The sequence below is a fragment of the Rhinopithecus roxellana genome, chromosome 21 (genome assembly GCF_007565055.1).
Source record: "Rhinopithecus roxellana isolate Shanxi Qingling chromosome 21, ASM756505v1, whole genome shotgun sequence".
Classification (NCBI taxonomy): domain Eukaryota; kingdom Metazoa; phylum Chordata; class Mammalia; order Primates; family Cercopithecidae; genus Rhinopithecus; species Rhinopithecus roxellana.
The window spans coordinates 37,773,143-37,790,940 of record NC_044569.1 but is presented as its reverse complement, the minus strand read 5'-3'; positions in this window follow the sequence as shown (position 1 = coordinate 37,790,940).

Here is a 17,798-nt window from a genome sequence, read left to right as displayed (position 1 = left end):
ATTTTTCCTCATATAAAAGTGTTTTCTTTCTCATGCTCTGGACCCAAAGGCCCTCAGTTGACTGCATTTACTGATGAGCCATGTTCCATGGCTCTGTGGGAGAAGAGTGGAACAAAGCTCACTGGAGATTAAGCCAGAGATTAAGCCCATGAGTTGACACTGCTGCATAGCAAACGCGTAGAATCCAGAAAGTGGAGGCAATGAGGAAGTTTCCTCTCACAGAACAGGCTCACGGTGCCAGCCCTGGGGTCACCCTGTGCCAGTCTCAGCCGTCCCCATCCTCACACAGCAATGGTGAGTCTCGCTTACCTCTGTTTGGAGAGAACAGTTCGGGCTTGGAGGCCCACAGAGTGGTGGACCCAAGATTACAATGCACGTTTGTCTCATAGTTCAAACTTTATATTCATCAGATTTCAGGAACTCACAGGTGGTTTCATTACCCATGGCCGAAGAGGGATCTTTTCAGTATATCCCACTCCTTCCCCAACTCCAAGGGGTTATGAGATGGGACTCAGATGATTTCCGCTTCGAGGATCCACCGGTGGGAGGGCGGCCCAAGACGACTACGTGCTCCTCTGTGGTTTCACAGACGTCCTTTCCATCTCGATCTCCTTTGAAGGTCTCACGGCAACGCAGGGTTCACGTTCTGGGGGTGCCGCTGCCCCTCAGGGAATCTGACCTCTTCCCAGGAACGGGGACCACAAAACCTGCCCAATGTGTATGTCCATTTCCTTCCCCGCCTCCCAGCCCTTAAAGAATATGGAACAGAAATCTAATTATAAACAGAGGAACATATTCCTGTTATCACCTGTGACAGGATAGAACGTAAGAACCGCAGGATCACAGTCATACACCTGTCACAGATGGCAGCCCAGTGAGTCTTCTGCCCTGTGGTGGAGCCCAGATACAGAGAAAGAAAGTCACGAGATGAGACCTCCATGCACAGAGAAGGGAGGACCCGGACTCGGTCTCCATACCCAGGGCAGTTGGCCCATGCCTTGCTGTGTCTCCTTCATACGTACAATTGAGAACTTGGGGGAAATGCAACGTGACTGTCATAGTCACACACTCTGTTAATTTAACTTATTTAATCTTAGTACAACTATCACCATTTGGGTAAAGTGTCCATGCTTTGATAAATTATGCATTTTTAAAAATTTGAAATAGTTTCTTTGGCTTTGAACATATCTAATACAAATGGTAGTAAAACAAGAGTTGATTTTAATTAATGTTTTGGTGGCCTAATGTTAGCAACAGAACAGTTCTTCATTTGAAGAACTTAGAAGTATTACCTTTGACTTCAGGTGTTTATGAGTCTGTTTTCACTCTGCTGATAAAGTCATACCAGAGGCTGGGTAATTTACAAAGAAAGAGGTTTAATTGGACTGACAGCTCCATGTGGCTGGGGAAGCCTCACAATCATGGTGGAAGGCAAGGAGGAGCAAGTCACATCTTACATGGATGGCAGCAAAGAGAGCAGAGCTTGTGCAGGGAAACTCCCCTTTTAATAACCATCAGATCTCATGAGACTTATTCACTATCATGAGAACAGCACGGGAAAGACCTGCCCCCACGAATCAATTACCTCCCACCAGGTTTCTCCCACAACATGTGGGAATTCAAGATGAGATCTGGGTGGGGACACGGCCAAACCATATCAAGGCATTTTCTAGTAGTTGGGATAATTTTCTTGGGAAAATGTTATATTTAATAACATAGTATAGATAATATATATGCTGTATATATTTATGATTATGCCATCTATAATATATGCTATATGTAATATGCTATAATATCTGTATTATATATAGCATATTTATCTAATAACAATATATAGCATATATATTATATACTGTGATATATATGATACGAATGTTATATATAATTATCTGTGTGGTGTTTTGGCTCAAAAGTGTTTTTCATACATGTGTGCTTACATAGCCTTCATAATATCATGTTTCCAGATACATTATTGAGGAAAATACATGTCAGAGTCTTGCTCACCATAAACCCACAGGTGGAGCGGTACCTGGCACCTGGAAAACATCTGATATTTCTCATTGGATGAATGAATTTCAGGCTTGAGCCACTGCCATAATTTTGTGAAACGTTCAGATGTCCATTGCTTAGACCAGTGGGATACACCCAGCACCACCCTGCCCCCCACATCCCGCCCCTGTTTGCACAAACCCAGCTGGCCCTGCACAGCAAAGCACCTGTGGCTGCCTCCTTGCAGACCCTCTCCCTTCACATTTTACAGTGAGATCCTTACCAGACCTCTCTTCCGCTAGGCTCCCACCCTCTCAGAGGGGCCTCCCTGGCCCTCCCTCAGAGGACACTGCCTTCCCCCGCCTTCAGGTCATCCTGTTTGTTGAATTCTGAATGCAACTGTTGACCTGCTCATTCTTGTCCTCTGGAAGAATTAGTCCGTGAGAGCAGCCTTTGGGAGCCTCTTCCCCTGGAGCCCGACGTCACTAGGGTCAACTCTGACCTTTGCACCCATCATTCCTGGCCAAGAGCGACTCAGCTGTCTCTCTCAATGTCCCCCGGACCCTTGCTTCTGCAGGAGCAGCCAAGCCCTTCAGTTCCCCTCACTGCCCCGGCTGCATCCACCCCACCCTGTGGATGGGAAGCTCTCTCTGGAGCTCAGGGTGCAGGTGTTTGGGCCAGGTCCTTACTCCCTGGGAAACGTCAGCAATCAGCAGTGCCGTCCTGTCAGAGGAGGACAGCGAGGGCGGCTGTGCTCTGAGTTTCCCGCCCACTTCTCAGACTCATCAGTCTCCCACTTTCCCCTCTGACCTCCTTGAAAATGGGCAACTGCAGTGCTCCTTAACTCCCGGGCCTGGCGCCTGGGCAGATGGGAGTGCCGTCCCTGAGATGGGGTCCTGGAGAAGACCCAGGGATGCAGGGAAAGGCCAGGCCTTAGGAGAGGCTGTGCTGCACTTGAAGCACCTTTCGCCCGTGGGTGGAGACACGGAGCCTGCGGCTGGACGAAGGGCTCTGAATGGTGAGGGGCTCTGGGCTTTGGCCTAATGTGAGTCCTCCCATGGGGGCGATTGCAGCTCTGGACATGAAGGAGGTTTCTCAAGGAAACGTCGAGAAAAAAAATCAGAGGGAGGAGAAGAGAGCGTCTCAGGCCAACACGGTGTCCGTGACAGGATGGCGCTGGTCAGTAATGGACATTTTATAAAGAGTGAACAAAGCACCAGCTTCATGTCATTGTTTCCTCGTCTCCAGGGTGATTACCTTCATCTAAAATGAGACCCGTAGGGTTAACAGGTAAGAGAGAGAATAGCTGATGAGCTGGAGGGCAGCGTCCTGACACGTGAGCTTGTAGGGAAGGAATCAAGCTTTTCCTAAATGGCAGCCGCTCTGGATGGCCCTTAAGCAGGGACCCTCGGCCTCCACATAGCCACAGGGTCTGCACTCTTAGGGTCCGCCAGCTGCCTTGAGCATGATACCCAGATGTACGTATGCAGCGTTCCATGTTTGGGACTCCGGGATCATCAGGATGAAGGAGGGGTGCATTCTCCATTTGGCTCCCATCAGACAGAGTGTGGGTGCTGCACAGCTCACACATCTACTGGCCAGAGTTCCATCCAGACAGGACAGGGATGTGGCCAGCAGGAGCAATGACCCAGAGAATGCCTTGGGGCACGAGGTCCCTTCTGGCACCTGCAGAGCTTGGGCTTCTCCTTGGTGTCCCCTTTGTTTCTTGGAGGTTTGGGAGGTGATGAGCTAAGACTCTCAGATCACACTGCACTTCTGAGTGTAGATTTCAGTGCAACCAAGGCTCTCTTCCATGTCTCTTCCATACACACACACACACACACAGAGTCACACATACACACACATATTACATTCGTATACAAAATATGTGTGCATATATAAGACTTAATATATTTTTATATTTCTTTATATCAAATTGGCAGATGTCACAATTCAAAAGATATCCATAAATAGCTGAAACTGGTTTCAAGAAAGTTTGAAGGGCAGCACAGTGAAAAATTTTTAGGAAGAAAAAGGAGAAATAGACAATGTAAACTGCTTATAAACACTGAAACATCGATAAGTGGCTTTAAGATGCAAATCCTTTCTACCCCAGACACAACAAATGCCTGTTTGTGGAGAAGTACTCAAGAAACTGCTCCAAGGAGATGCCAACAGTGCCTTGAAACAAAGGCCTGGCTCACTGTCCTTTAGCAGAAAAACCAAGGCCCACGAATGGGGTTCTATACTGATGACATCTATCTCAATTTCTTGGATATTTTAGGTAAATGTACGTCAGGATGATTTTGTTCCTTTTCTATTTCTCTTTGTAAGATGCGACTGACCTTCGTGTCCTTCAGGGGCGTTAATAGCTACAGCTCTGACATCTTCATTCTGCAGGGCTGGCCCGAGGGGGATTGACTGAGAGGCACATCATTTGTAGTTAACAGGTGTAGCGCCTGAGCTCCTGTCCACGTGTGGGAAGCGGCAGCATGCTGAAAGCAAACCCACATTTGCTGGGAAAAGATGCTTTTGCAGGGTCCTGAGGTCCTGAAGGGCGGTTTTTAAAACCAGGTCCACACAGTCAACAGGAACTCAGACATTCTGATGCAGCTTATGAAGGCATTTCCTAGCTTGGAAGCCGAAGCTGTCATTTACTTTCCTTTTCAACTAGAAATTCTGGTTTATGCCTTTTGCGGGTGGATGAAAGTTCTCATTTCTTTCACAATAGCCTTAGCTAGATGGACTAGGGCTGATCAGATCAAATGAGAACATTTGTTTCCTGCTGTAATCAAGACACCCTATGTAAACATCCTCAGTGTGGGGATTGCTTCCAAGTTTTGTTTGAAAACTTGATTTTTCCTTCTTCATCTTTTGGACAGAATGAAGACAGTATGCCAGCACCTTTTTGGATACATGCATCAGTAACTCTTGGACAGCGTAAAGAGATAGCAACAGAGAGTTCTGATGCTGCCCCTGCACCCACCCGTGGAGCTGGGGATGAATCATTAAAACCTTTGTATTTTTGCAGATATGCAGACATTTTCACAAACCAAAGCTATCAGTGAGTCAATCAAGTTTCTCTGATGATTGGAGTGCTTCTTAATTCTTACGTATATACATATATGTTTGGGGAAACTAAATAATAAAACATTGTTAGGTAAAAATTAAAGTTTTTATATAACCTCATCTGCTGATTCAGTGATGAAGCTTCTCTTCGATACAGACCTAGGACTTCCCATCCCCTAACGGGAACCCACGCTCTACATATTTACCAAATGCTCTACACACAGACGTGCATCGCGCAATGATGGGGATACCTCCTGAGAAGTGCATTGTGAGGCAATTTTGTTCCTGTGTGAACATGGTAGAGAGCAGGTACACAGACCTAGATGGCATAGTCCAGGCACCCCGAGGCCGTATGGCACAGCCCATTGCCCTTAGGCTACAGACCTGCACAGCATGTGACGCTACTGAATATTGTAGGCAGTTAAAACACAATGAATCTAAACATATCTAAACACAGGAAAGGTACAGTGAAAACATCGTATTAACATCTTATGAGACCACCCGCATCTGTGGGTCCATGAAATGTCCGTATGTGGTGGCTGGTGATATTCGGCCACTTTACGAACAGAAGCATGAAAGCTGTGGGATTGCCATTTGTTATTTCAGAATTTTTATACAAAAACACTTCTTTGAAAGCTTATGCAGACAACGAGAGGAAATCAGAAACTTTAAGAATTCAAGTAAACTGCTGACAGACCTGCACTTTATTTGGACATACGAAGTACGTGTGTTGCTTTTCCTACACACCAGATGTGACAGGGTCTCTGTTTTTCAGATTACAGAACATGAGGCAGGAAAGACGTCCCCCTGCTTTAGCATTTATACCTTAGACATTTGCTTTTATTTTCCTGCAATATTTCAGATAAATGGATCTTCTGGGCCTGCCTTTGACTCCACGACACAGGGGAGAACTATGTCCTCCGAGGACTAAGGAAATGCTGCTCAATCTTGGCATATAAATTAATTGCTAAATCACAATGCAGTTTCTATGGAATTGCATTTGAATGCAAGATTAATAATGAATGAATTAATCAAGATTAATTTTATTATAATGAAAACCAAAGGATCTAATGATGATTGGCTGCTTGTTGTTGAGAGATGCCTTATAAATATTCACATTTTTGGTGAATTCCTTGACTAGTATCGTTTATTTGAGGAAGTCTTTCCTAGATAGCCCTGCGTGTCATATGGGAGAGGTTCTGCAGGAACATCTCATTTAGAAATTAATTTCCTTGCTAGATTTTCCATCCCTGGAGCAGGTCCCCAGCTAATGAATTGTTGAGAAAATATATGAATTTTATGTTTGGAAAATAAAGGCTCACAGGTAAGGAAGGGCTCTTTTCAGTGATATTTCTCTCATTCAATTAGCTTGACATATTTAAGAAAATTAATTCAAAATAAAATGAGGTGATGTTTTGGAAAATGTCAGGGCTTTACTTCAATTTGAGTTATTGAGGTTATGGTTTGGCTACATTTTAGATAATCATTTAAGTTTAATTCATTTACATCTAACACATCTACATAACACCCAAATGAAATGGAAGGATGTGGTGTTTTCCAAAGTTAGCATTCTCTGTATTTTCTGAACTGAAAATGTGAATATAGATAAATTTAAAATAGCACTGGGCTTGAGATTGCTTTTGGGCGAGGATGTTGGTTTCTGAACTTAGGACAGCCATAATTCCCAGTGGGGTTGCACCTACCTCAGGCCACCTGCCCTGCTCTCCATGCTGAGGCCAGTACAATGTATTTCCACTTCCAATTTCTCTCCCACTGGTCCATCCTTCCCCACTACATTGTGGCTTCAAGACTTCCTTGGGAAATACTTCCATGTGGTCACCAAAGGCTTCCTCCAAGGGCCAGAACAAAAAGACACTCTTTGGTGTTTTCCTTTCATTTAGCTCTAAAGCACTGGATGTATCAGGTGTCCCCTTGATGTGGTTTGGCTGTGTCCCCACCCAAATCTCATCTTAAATTGTAGCTCCCATAATCTCCATGTGTTGTGAGAGGGACCTGATGGGAGATAACTGAATCATGGGGGTGAGTTTTCCCTTGCTATTCTCATGATTGTGCATAAGTCTCATGAGATCTGATGGTTTCATAAAGGGCAGTTCTCCTCACACATGCTCTCTTGCCTGCTGCCATGTAAGATGTGCCTTTGCTCCTCCTTTACCTTCTGCCATGATTGTGAGGCCTCTCCAGTCATGTGGAGCCGTGAGTCCATTAAACCTCTTTTTCTTTATAAATTCCCCAGTCTCGGGTATGTCTTATAGCAGCATGAGAATGGAATAACACATCCCTAATCCTTGTGACTGTCCTTTCCTCAGCTTCCTTTCCTTTTCTCTCTCTCCTGGTCTAGCCCATCTCCATGCCATTCCTGAGCTCATCTCTCTTGCTTGCCCCTTACACAGGATTTCTAGATAGTGTAATTGTCTTCTTCTTTCTTTCTCACACTCTCCTGAAACCACCCTGTGTTGGAACACAGGTTGAGCTCCCATCCAGTTGCTGATGACGCTCCATGTCTCTTGCTCAGCCCTGGCCCCCACCCCCATTATTGTGTGTGTACCTACTGAGGTCTCCCAGTCATCCTCACCCCAGTGAGCCCAATGGCACATCCTACACTCATCCCAACTCCTCTCCTACGTGCCCTTCCATGTGTGTTTTCCAAAGGGACCCATCATCTTCCATGGTGGAGACACTGGTGTGATGGTGGTGAGGGAACCCCGCACCTGCATCACTGAGCCCCCAAAGCAGCCTCAGTCACAAACCCAAGAGCCAGACCCTAAGGATCAGGGCGGGAGGCTTGGGACGCCCTCTAAGGACAGCAGGCCTTGTTCTTGGCTTAGATCTGCCATCCGGAGGCCCTGTATCTTCGGCCACATAATTTCCTAAAAGACCATGGAGTGTTCACGCCATCATCCCTAGTTACGTGTGTGCCAAAATTTAACTTGGGTTATTTGGACCTAAGTTTTTGTAATGTTTAGCCATTTGATGTTTCTGTAAAACCTTTATTAACTTTCATACTGTAAATAATGCTATAATTTTTTTTTTTTGAGATGCAGTCTGGCTCTATCACCCAGGCTGGAGTGCAGTAGTGTGATCTCGGCTGACTGCCACCTCCGCCTCCAAAGTTCAAGCAACTCTCCTGTCTCAGCCTCCCAAATAGCTGGGACTACGGGTGCACACCACCACGCCCAACTAATTTTTGTATTTTTAGTAGAGATGGGATTTCACCATGTTGGCCAGGATGGTCTCGATCTCCTGACCTCATGATCCACCTGCCTTGGCCTCCCAAAGTGCTGAGATTACGGGTGTGAGCCACCACGTCTGGCCAATTTTTTAAAAATTGTATGACTATTTTGAAATAGCCAAGATCTCAGTGTTTGTCAATGCATTCTTGCAACGTAGTCTTTCATAATCATTGGCTGCCAAAAATTTTGCTAGGCAAGTCACATCATTATCTCTAATCCTCACCAAATATCTGCTTTTAAATCCCAGGTTGATAGACGAATTCACTGGAGTTAAGAAAAGCCCAATACTTTGCTTAAAGTCACACGAACAAATAGCCAAGATTCTAACCTTTCGGTCATTTTTAAAATTCTGTGCCTTTCCCACTATACCTGCTGTCTTTCATAGAGACTCAACAACAAAACAAATGAACACACTTTTACCCTAATTAAAATCACTTCTCCTTACTGTACTATTTACAGTCACAAACGCAGCATGCTTTTCCAAATGCTCCTATGGCCCAGGAGACTAAATAAAATTTTAGCAAACTGATTCCAGAGCTTAATGCTTTTCTAACCCATCAGTCTATAGATAGGAAGCATTCAGACTTTAGGTCTGGGCAATTCTTATTTCTTTTTTCACACTTTTTTTTTTGACAAATATTAAGTTTCTTTTCACACTTACCCTTTTGTCAGGAAAGAGTATTGATGTACAGTAATTTAATGCTCATTTAAGAAAGATCTCATGTTGGGCTGGCATGGTGGCTCATGCCTGTAATCCCAGCACTTTGGGAGACCGAGGTGGGCAGATCACGAGGTCAGGAGATCAAGACCATCCTGGCTAACATGATGAAACTCCATCTCTACTAAAAAAAAAAAAATTAGCTGGGCATAGTGGTGGGCGCCTGTAGTCCCAGCTACTAGGGAGGCTGAGGCAGGAGAATGGTGTGAACCCAGGAGGCGGAGCTTGCAGTGAGCCAAGATCGCGTCACTGTACTCCAGCCTGGGAGACAAAGCGAGACTCTGTCTCAAAAAAAAAAAAAAAAGACCTCATGTTTTGTGCCTATTACATTTCTAAAAGATAACTCTAACCAAGATCCCTATTGAGCAGGGCCGAATGAAGCTGTCTTTTTAATAAGCAAGAGATGTTTTTCACGAGGTAGGAGAAGGCAAGAGAGAAGCACAGGGGCTTGGGAGATTTGCATCAGTAATGGTGAAGAAGAGAGGACGTTACAGGCAGTGTCAGAGGCAGGAATGGTCAGGCGTCAGGGCCACATAAATGTGTTATATTTTCCTCCGGAAAATGTTGGTTAGTTTGATTTTTAACCAGGATATTCAATCATAATGACCTACCTAATCCACAGATGCCCCATACACTCCGCTCCCACCCCATGCAGCTTACATTTCCTGGGATTTAAGGGCAAAACAGTTTGTGGTTCAGACTGTCCAGGCATCATCTTGCATTTTATGTCGACAGGTAACTACTAATTTTCCACCAAGGGTTCTTTAGAGCTGACATTAAAAGCAACTTAAATTCTAATTAGAAACACAATGGAAGAACCTGACTGGGCCCACTTTTGCAGAAGTCTTCCTTCTCCTTAAGATGAGATTTAAAGCTAAGTAATAGGATCTGTCAAGCTCATAAAATAACCTACTTTGGAAGGTTCTTTATTACCATCTGAAAAGGGTTTTCTGGCAACTTAAGGGAAAGAGAAAGCAAACTGGTGTTTACTGAGTCCCTGCACAGAGACCAGGCATGCGTTTTAATATTCACAGGCGCCAAGACAGATCAGTTTACGATGATCACTTCACAGGCAAGGAATACGGGGTTCCACAAGGTGAGGTCCACCTGATGTCACAAACCTAGCACGGCAGGACTTGAGCCCTGCTGTCTTGCAGAATCCATGCTCCCCAAATATGCACATGATTTCCCCAAGATATGGGAAGTAATAAATGGTTCTGACATAGGAGACTGGCAGGACGTGCTTCCTGGTCACAGCCTTGCTGACCCAAGCAGGGTCCGGTCCAGACAAGGTAAAGTGAAGAAAGCCATGGGAACTAGCAGATGTTGCTGAAAGCAATCCCTGGCTGCCCTCATTGCTCACTGGCATAAGATGCTCCCACCAGCGCCATGACAGTTTACCAATGCCATGGCAACAGCCCGGAAGTTATCACTGCTTTCAATGGCAACAACCTAGAAGGGGCTGCCCTTTCCCAGGGAGTTTGAAATAACTCACCCTTCAATTCGCATGGATCCACCCCTTAAGTTGAGTGTGGATATAGGGGTCAGGAGCCCATGAGCTGTGGACTCTGGCACACTTCTGTAAGTTCGCCCTGCTCTGCAGAAAGCAGCTGTGGCTCAAGGAAAGATTCCTGTGTAACACCACGGGCTCACACTTGGATTTGTCCCTGGGCAAAGGCAAGAATCCTCCTGGTATAAGCCCTGATTTCAGGACTCACCTGCCCACCTGTATCACTCTTATCACACATAGGCAAGAAATGAGACAGCCTTCCCCAGGAGACCCAGGCATCATGCTTGTGTGATAGGGATGGCAGAATCCGATATATGCAGTGCTCTCAACATGAGGAAATCTCACTAAGTCTGTTCTTACATACTGTTCTACTTATTTTATCAAATAATATGTTTGATATGTTTTGTCAACTTCAAGACACTTTTTAAAGTCAGAATCTATACATTTAAAGTAAGCAGTCCAAGTGTGAATCTGAAAACAATTACAATAATTATACCAAAGAGTGTCAACATATTCTAGAAACACAGGGCACGTTGTGCCCCTTTATTTTACCTTAACAAATAGACCCATCATTTTAAATGTAGAGGCCCTTTATTGCAGAAGACGTCTAGAGGTCAGAGGAAAATAGATTGAACATACAATTTGGCAATGCCATTAACATAGTACTTCCAACTAGGTTCACCAAATATCTCCCCACGTTTCTTACTCTCTGTGGTTAGTTCTTATACCAAGGCCTTCACCATCTGGGGCAAATGAAATGTAAACAATCATGTCTCATACAGAAATACCAGCACTGGCTTCGTTCTCACCATGTTACCTACATCAACTTCTAATCAAAGGGCCTTTGGTACTGCCATTAGAATAATATCACTACTCACATTTTAAAACACACCATTAAACACTCTCAAAAACACACTATTAAATACTCTCAGTCCGGGCAACATAGTGAGACCCCATTTCTACTAAAAAAATACAAAAAGTAGCCAGGTATGGTGGCACATGCCTATGGTCTCAGCTACTCAGGAGGCTGAGGCAGGAGGATCGTTTGAGCTCGGGAGGCACAGGCTGCAGTGAGCTGAAATTGCACTACTGTACTCCAGCCTGGGTGACAGAGGGATACCTTGTCTCAAAAAACAAACAAAAACCAAACAAAACAAAACCCCAAACCCAGAAGCCTGGGTGTGGCCGGCATGTAGTTAAGACTGAATGTCTCCTGAGGGCATAGAGGAAACGCAGTACACAGACACGAGGCTCCCAGTAGAAACAAATGAGTTTGTGGAGCAGCCAATCTACGTGAAGCCTGCGCCTTCTCACACCGAATTCTCATGCTTTACAGATGAGGAAACAAAGGAAGATGCAGAAAAGGAAGGCAAATTACTCACCCTCTTCACTAACCCAAGGCCGCTCAGTCCTAGAGCCCCCAAGTCACGTGGCCTCCAAGGCTCCTCTGAATCAGCCCCTACCCTTCCTAAAAAATGAAGCTCAAGGTTACCACGTTTGCATTTGTGTGGAATTAAATCCTTTGGACCACACACCACCGTTGACGAAAGTGGATTCAAATTACTTACTTTAAGAATGGCCCCAAAAGTGTTTATATCATCAACAATGGATTGTATTATAGATTCAAGAAAATGCCCTCTCTAGAGTGAGAACTAATACTGCTACCGAGTCACAGGCGAGCATTCATTCTTCTCTGGAATTCTAAAAACCTGAAGCTAATAATCCAATTGCTCAACCTGCAGCTTGCAACTGTCATCCAGATTTTTAAACAATACCAGGAATCCCCCAGCCTCCCCTGCTTTACAGATGCAGATATCACATTCAAGTCTAAACACATCATGAAAAGGACTGCGTACAATGGGTTTTAATGCAGTGCTGAGACATAGAACGTACTCAAGGTCCAGCCTAGGCAGCCAAATGTCAGGCCAGCCCTTAATTTTTGCAGGGCCCAGGGTAAAGTACAAAGGGAAGCTTATCTGCCAAATATATACATATTTAAAAGTTACCCAAGATTTTTTAAAAAACCTAATAAATAACATAAATCCACTGTCCCACCTTGGTAAATACACTTCGGCCATGAGTTACTCTTTCCAGCACTGGTTAACAGGCCAAGCGCATGCTTCCCGAAACTCTCCCCACCCTCGCGTCACCTGGAGGAAGCAGTGACCATCACTGAGTTGGGGACGAGTGCCCACGAGCAAGCTGCAGCCTGTGGTGAGCTCAAGGATAGGTGACAGCCTTGCTGGACTTCAGTATTTCTGGGATAAGCTCAGGATACGCTCTTGTACCACGTTCCCAGGGAACTAGCTCCTTGTTGCCCAAACCTAAGACCTTTCCACAGAAGTAGAGCAGAATGTTTTTATTTCAGTAAAATTGTCTTTATTTAGCCAATTAGGAAAAATCTTCTCAGAATCAAGTGTTTTCATTTTAAAGAAGATCATTTAAACTAAATTTACCATTTGATTATTGAAAATTGAAAGCAAATTTTCCTAGAGCATGAAGGCAGTACTTTGGGAGGAAAAATCATGTGCTATAAACAGTTTGATACAAAACATTGGGAACGAAATAAGAACATTTAGAACTAATATTGATTTTCCACATCCTCTTATTTTCTCTTACTGTTCTTTATTACGCATTTGTGGTTAACACAAAAATTAGTATTTAATTAGTATTGAAATTAGTATTGAAGTTCACAGTTAACACAAAAATTAATATTAGTATCACTAATTCATAAAAATCGGTAGTGTTTGTATTTTGTGTTTATGGTTAACACAAACATTAATATTGAAGTCTAATATGGATTTAGATTGTAGTACTGTAGATCTAATGCACTAAAGCAATTTGCCAAGGAAGTGTACAAGGTGGTATTCTATACTGAGGGAGATAAGTAGACCAGAGAAGAAACATGTGGGTCCTTTTCACGGGACAGGTGTGAGCTCCCCACGTTGAACGCACCATTAGTGCTATCTCAGGGTCACCTTCTCTCAGGATTTCAGGATTCTGACGAACGGCCTGCATACAAAGAATTCAAGACAAGAATAAAACCTGGAGCTGTGGGAGGCTTTAGAAACTGGTTTCCACACCCCTCATTCTAGCAAAACTCAGTCATGCTGGATGGCAGTGCCAAGGGGTCAAATGAAGAGTCTGGAGCAAAGCCAGGCAGATGGGATAGTGAGATACAGGAGCAACGAAAAATACTTCTCCAGACACTGGAATTTGCTGTTTCCTCCTAATCTCTGATTATCATAACTTCAAATGTTATGAAGCATTACGATCGATCAGCCTAAGTGCACTCTGTGTGGGGTGATAGCAAAGCATGATTCTATCTACTTGCCACACCTCATGTAAGAAGCAGGGCATGCAAAAAGCCATCTTTATTTTTGTGCAGTAGCAGGGAGCACCACATAGAGCCTTGTGTGCATAAGCAGAAATATTACACCCTTACGTGGATTTAGCTTGCCATATAAATGAAGCACGTATCAGGTTTACACAGATTTCAAAACCATTAGCACTGATGGCTTTGAAGGAGAACCGTGTGCTATGAGTCATGCTTTGCTCATTTGTGCCATTTGGAAATTAAGTATTCTTAATTGAAGTAATGCACCACAAGTTTCAATGGTTTTCAGCAGAGGGGACACATCATTCCACTGTAATTCGAGAATGATATTCTAATTGATTAATTGGCTTTTCTTGTAAGGTTGCAAAGGGGTTTTCAATGTAAAAAGGTTATCCACATCTCGGCAAGAATAAAAATGCTAGGACTGCACGATAAATTAATGGTACCATGGTGGAAGGAATGAGATGACTACTTTCCTCTCAACAAGTGGATTCTATTTTTTAATTACATACAGTTATAGGGAAATGCAAAATAAAGCAAAAATAGAGGCAACAAACAAACAACAACAACAGAACAACGCTAAGGCGCAGCCATGTTTGAAAGAAGACCATGCACACATTCAAACGCACCGTGATAAGGCCGGTTGCTGATGTAGAGATCACAGCTGATTGGGGAGAATGCACACAACACTCACCCTCGTTGATTCCCGAAATGTTTCCTGCATTTAATCCACCCTTTCCTTAATGACACAGGCTTTTAAATCCAAACGAAAGCTCATTCATCATTTGCACATCTACCTCTTCCCAGTATCTTTCTTACCTTCTTGGGCCCAGAAGAACATGGCTAAGTGGGTTGGGCAGAAAAGAGATGGACATTTCAGAGAATAATAGGAAAGGAGCAGGGAGCTGAAAGAGTTTGACTTTGGTAATGGAAGCATTCAGATAAGATGAGCTAAGACTTTATAAAAGGTTATGGCCAAGAGTCACCTTAGTTTGCCAGGCAATCAGAAGAATGTGATGGCGGTTTCCACCATGAAGATTCTTGCTGCTCCAAACTCGAGATGTGGACTAGGGAACGTTTCAGGTGCTAAGTGGGTACGGACTCCATTGCAAGAGCAGAGTTGTCTGAACCAGGAGTCCCTAGAGTTAAAATCCTTTCAGAATTCCCCCTCTGGTGCGGCAGATCTGGGCGAGGCCTGAGACCATGCATACGTCAAATCAAACCCCGGGTGGAGCACATGCTGGCGACCCCAGTCCATGATTTCAGTATCGAGGGACTGGCTGTCAGAGGAAGAGAGAGGGAAAGCACAGGTCTTGCTGAGAAGCCGTTATTAATATTTAAGAGTGAAAGCATATTCTAAAGTGAGACTATTTTCAGCAGCGCTGCCTCTAATATGGCTGCAGAAGCTGAGGCTTTGCTGTGCTACAGTCAAATAAGTTTAAGGACCAAAACAGTTTGTGACAATCACTTTACTTTGTTTTTATCCCTCTTCAACTCAAGGGCAAAACTTGCCTGAAAACATAGTGATTTCCTAACGGGGACCTGTCCCTAAGCCTTCCATGTCTATCATGTAGTAATGTAAGAATTTGCCTCCATTATGAGGGTCAGAAAGCCTCCCAGGAGATCTAGCTTTCAAAATGGCACCTTCCAACCTGCCTTATGATGGACTTCATAATGTATTTCTGGGTTGAAAAGATTGACACTCTTGCATTATATTTGGTCACAATATTGGCAAAGAGAGTGAGCCACGCAGATCTCGGTAATTGAAGAAACCACAGACTACCCTTCGGGAAGGATTTTTGGAGTAAAAGTCATTTTATGTAGTATATAAAGGATTTAGAAGTGATACTGACCTTTGTTGTGAAGACTGAAGATATTTTGGAGGAGAAATATATAATGCCCTACCGCCTTTTTTAATAGTAAACATTTCTCTATTTTTCTCCCTCTCCCTCTCCCTCTCCCAATCTTCCTCTCTTTCTTTCTCTTTCTCCTTCTCTCTTCTTTCTTCTCTCTTCTCTCTCTGTCTTGGTCTCTCTTTACCCCCCCACCCTGCCTCCTGGAGGCTCTCATTTTAAACAGGTATTCACCAGAGAAACTCAAAGCTGAAAAAATGGGTGTTTGCCCTGCCATTTGGAAGATGTGTTTCCAATATCAAAACTTAGCATGGAAAAAACGTCTGCAGATTTTCTCTTAACCCTTTGCATCTCCTCTCGCCTGTGATCTGACCTCTGAGCTATGCCCGCCTCCTGCGTGTGTGCGCTTTACTCTTGGCCACCCATGGCTCCCCCACGTGGGTTCCAGCACCTCCCCTGGCACTCAGAGGGCCACTGTTCCTTCAGTCATGGTTCAAAGCGGCCCTGAAAGAATCATGAAGTGACACTGTGAAATTACTGTAAAAAACCGTGTGGCGGTGCCATGACATTCTATAATTGAGACCTCCAGCCCTCATAGCTCTATCCAAGCCCATACAAAGGAAGGGAAAATCCGCATTTTGACGGTCACAGAAGCCAGAGACATGTGTGTGAGATTGTCTAAACTCGGCCATGTAAAAAGTGAGCGGATGTTCCAGTCTGTGCCCCCATGAAATTAGCACAAATCATCTGGATTTGACTTCAGGAAGGTGGTTAGGGGGAACAAGAGTGTGCAAACGAGGGGGTAATGGCCAGTCAGTGACCTAACCTATGTCACAGGGCAGCTCCTGTGTCAGCCAAGGATCAAATAAAGATGGATGAGCTACTCGCAGCTGGGCTCTGCCTCATTGGGCCCAATTGCATTCAACAGCAAATGCTCATAGAGAAAGATGAATAGAGCAGCCAGGTACAGTAGGGAGTGGAAAAGTAGAACAGTGTGGATCACAGATCGACTGGAGGATAAGAAAGCCTGGACATGGCTGCCTTTTGCTGAAATGTGATTCTTAAAGAGAAAGCAGCAAAATCAATCCTGGCCCAACACTGTTCTCTCAATTTGAGGAGTGAGAGGACCAAAGTTCAGCACTTTGAGCCTTCACATGGCCAGGAGGGCACCTGAGTCTTCCCTCAATGTTCACAATTGTTTTCATCAATATTATTCTTACATTTAATTGTTGGCACTCTCCTTCTTCAAAAGAAAGTCATTGGTACAGAGCTGTGTCCACCTACCGTGCATTTAATTGCTCTGCTTTGGAATAAGACTACCTTTTAGAGTAAATTAAATAATAATATCAGATATTATTAGGTATCAGGGATCCAGGGCTCCCTCAAGTCCACAATGTTTTCTGAGGTAATTGGCACCCACTGTCCATCACCCAGCCCCAGGCATCCATCACCCAGCCCCAAGCATCCAGCACCCAGCACCCAGCATCCATCACCCAGCCCCAAACATCCAGAACCCAGCATTCAGCATCCATCACCCAGCCCCAAACATCCAGAACCCAGCATTCAGCGCCCAGCACCCAACATCCATCACCCAGCCCCAGGCACCCGGCCCCAGCATCCATCACCCAGCCCCAAGCATCCAGCACCCAGCATCCATCACCCAGCCCCAAGCATCCAGCACCCAGCCCCAAGTATCCATCACCCAGCCCCAAGCATCCAGCACCCAGCATGCAACACCCAGCCCCAACCATCCAGCACCCAGCATCCAGCACACAGCATATATGGAGGAAAGAATTAAGCTGCTCCTTGCCCAGCAGAGGGCTCATGACAACCTAGTTCAGGACCCTTAAGCCTTTGGGTGTAGAATTTGCAGCTTCTTTCATTAGAAAGTAGTTGAATTTCCCATTATGTATGCATATATTTCTGGGAAGTTAATTGGACTATCAGAAGTAATTTAGAACTTTTTATAAGCAAAATTACTATTAGCTATTCACATAAACTCCCACAGAGCTCATGTGTGGGCTTGGCAGACCTCCTTCACACCCCCAAGGCCCCCAGGGTCGGCCGGTCA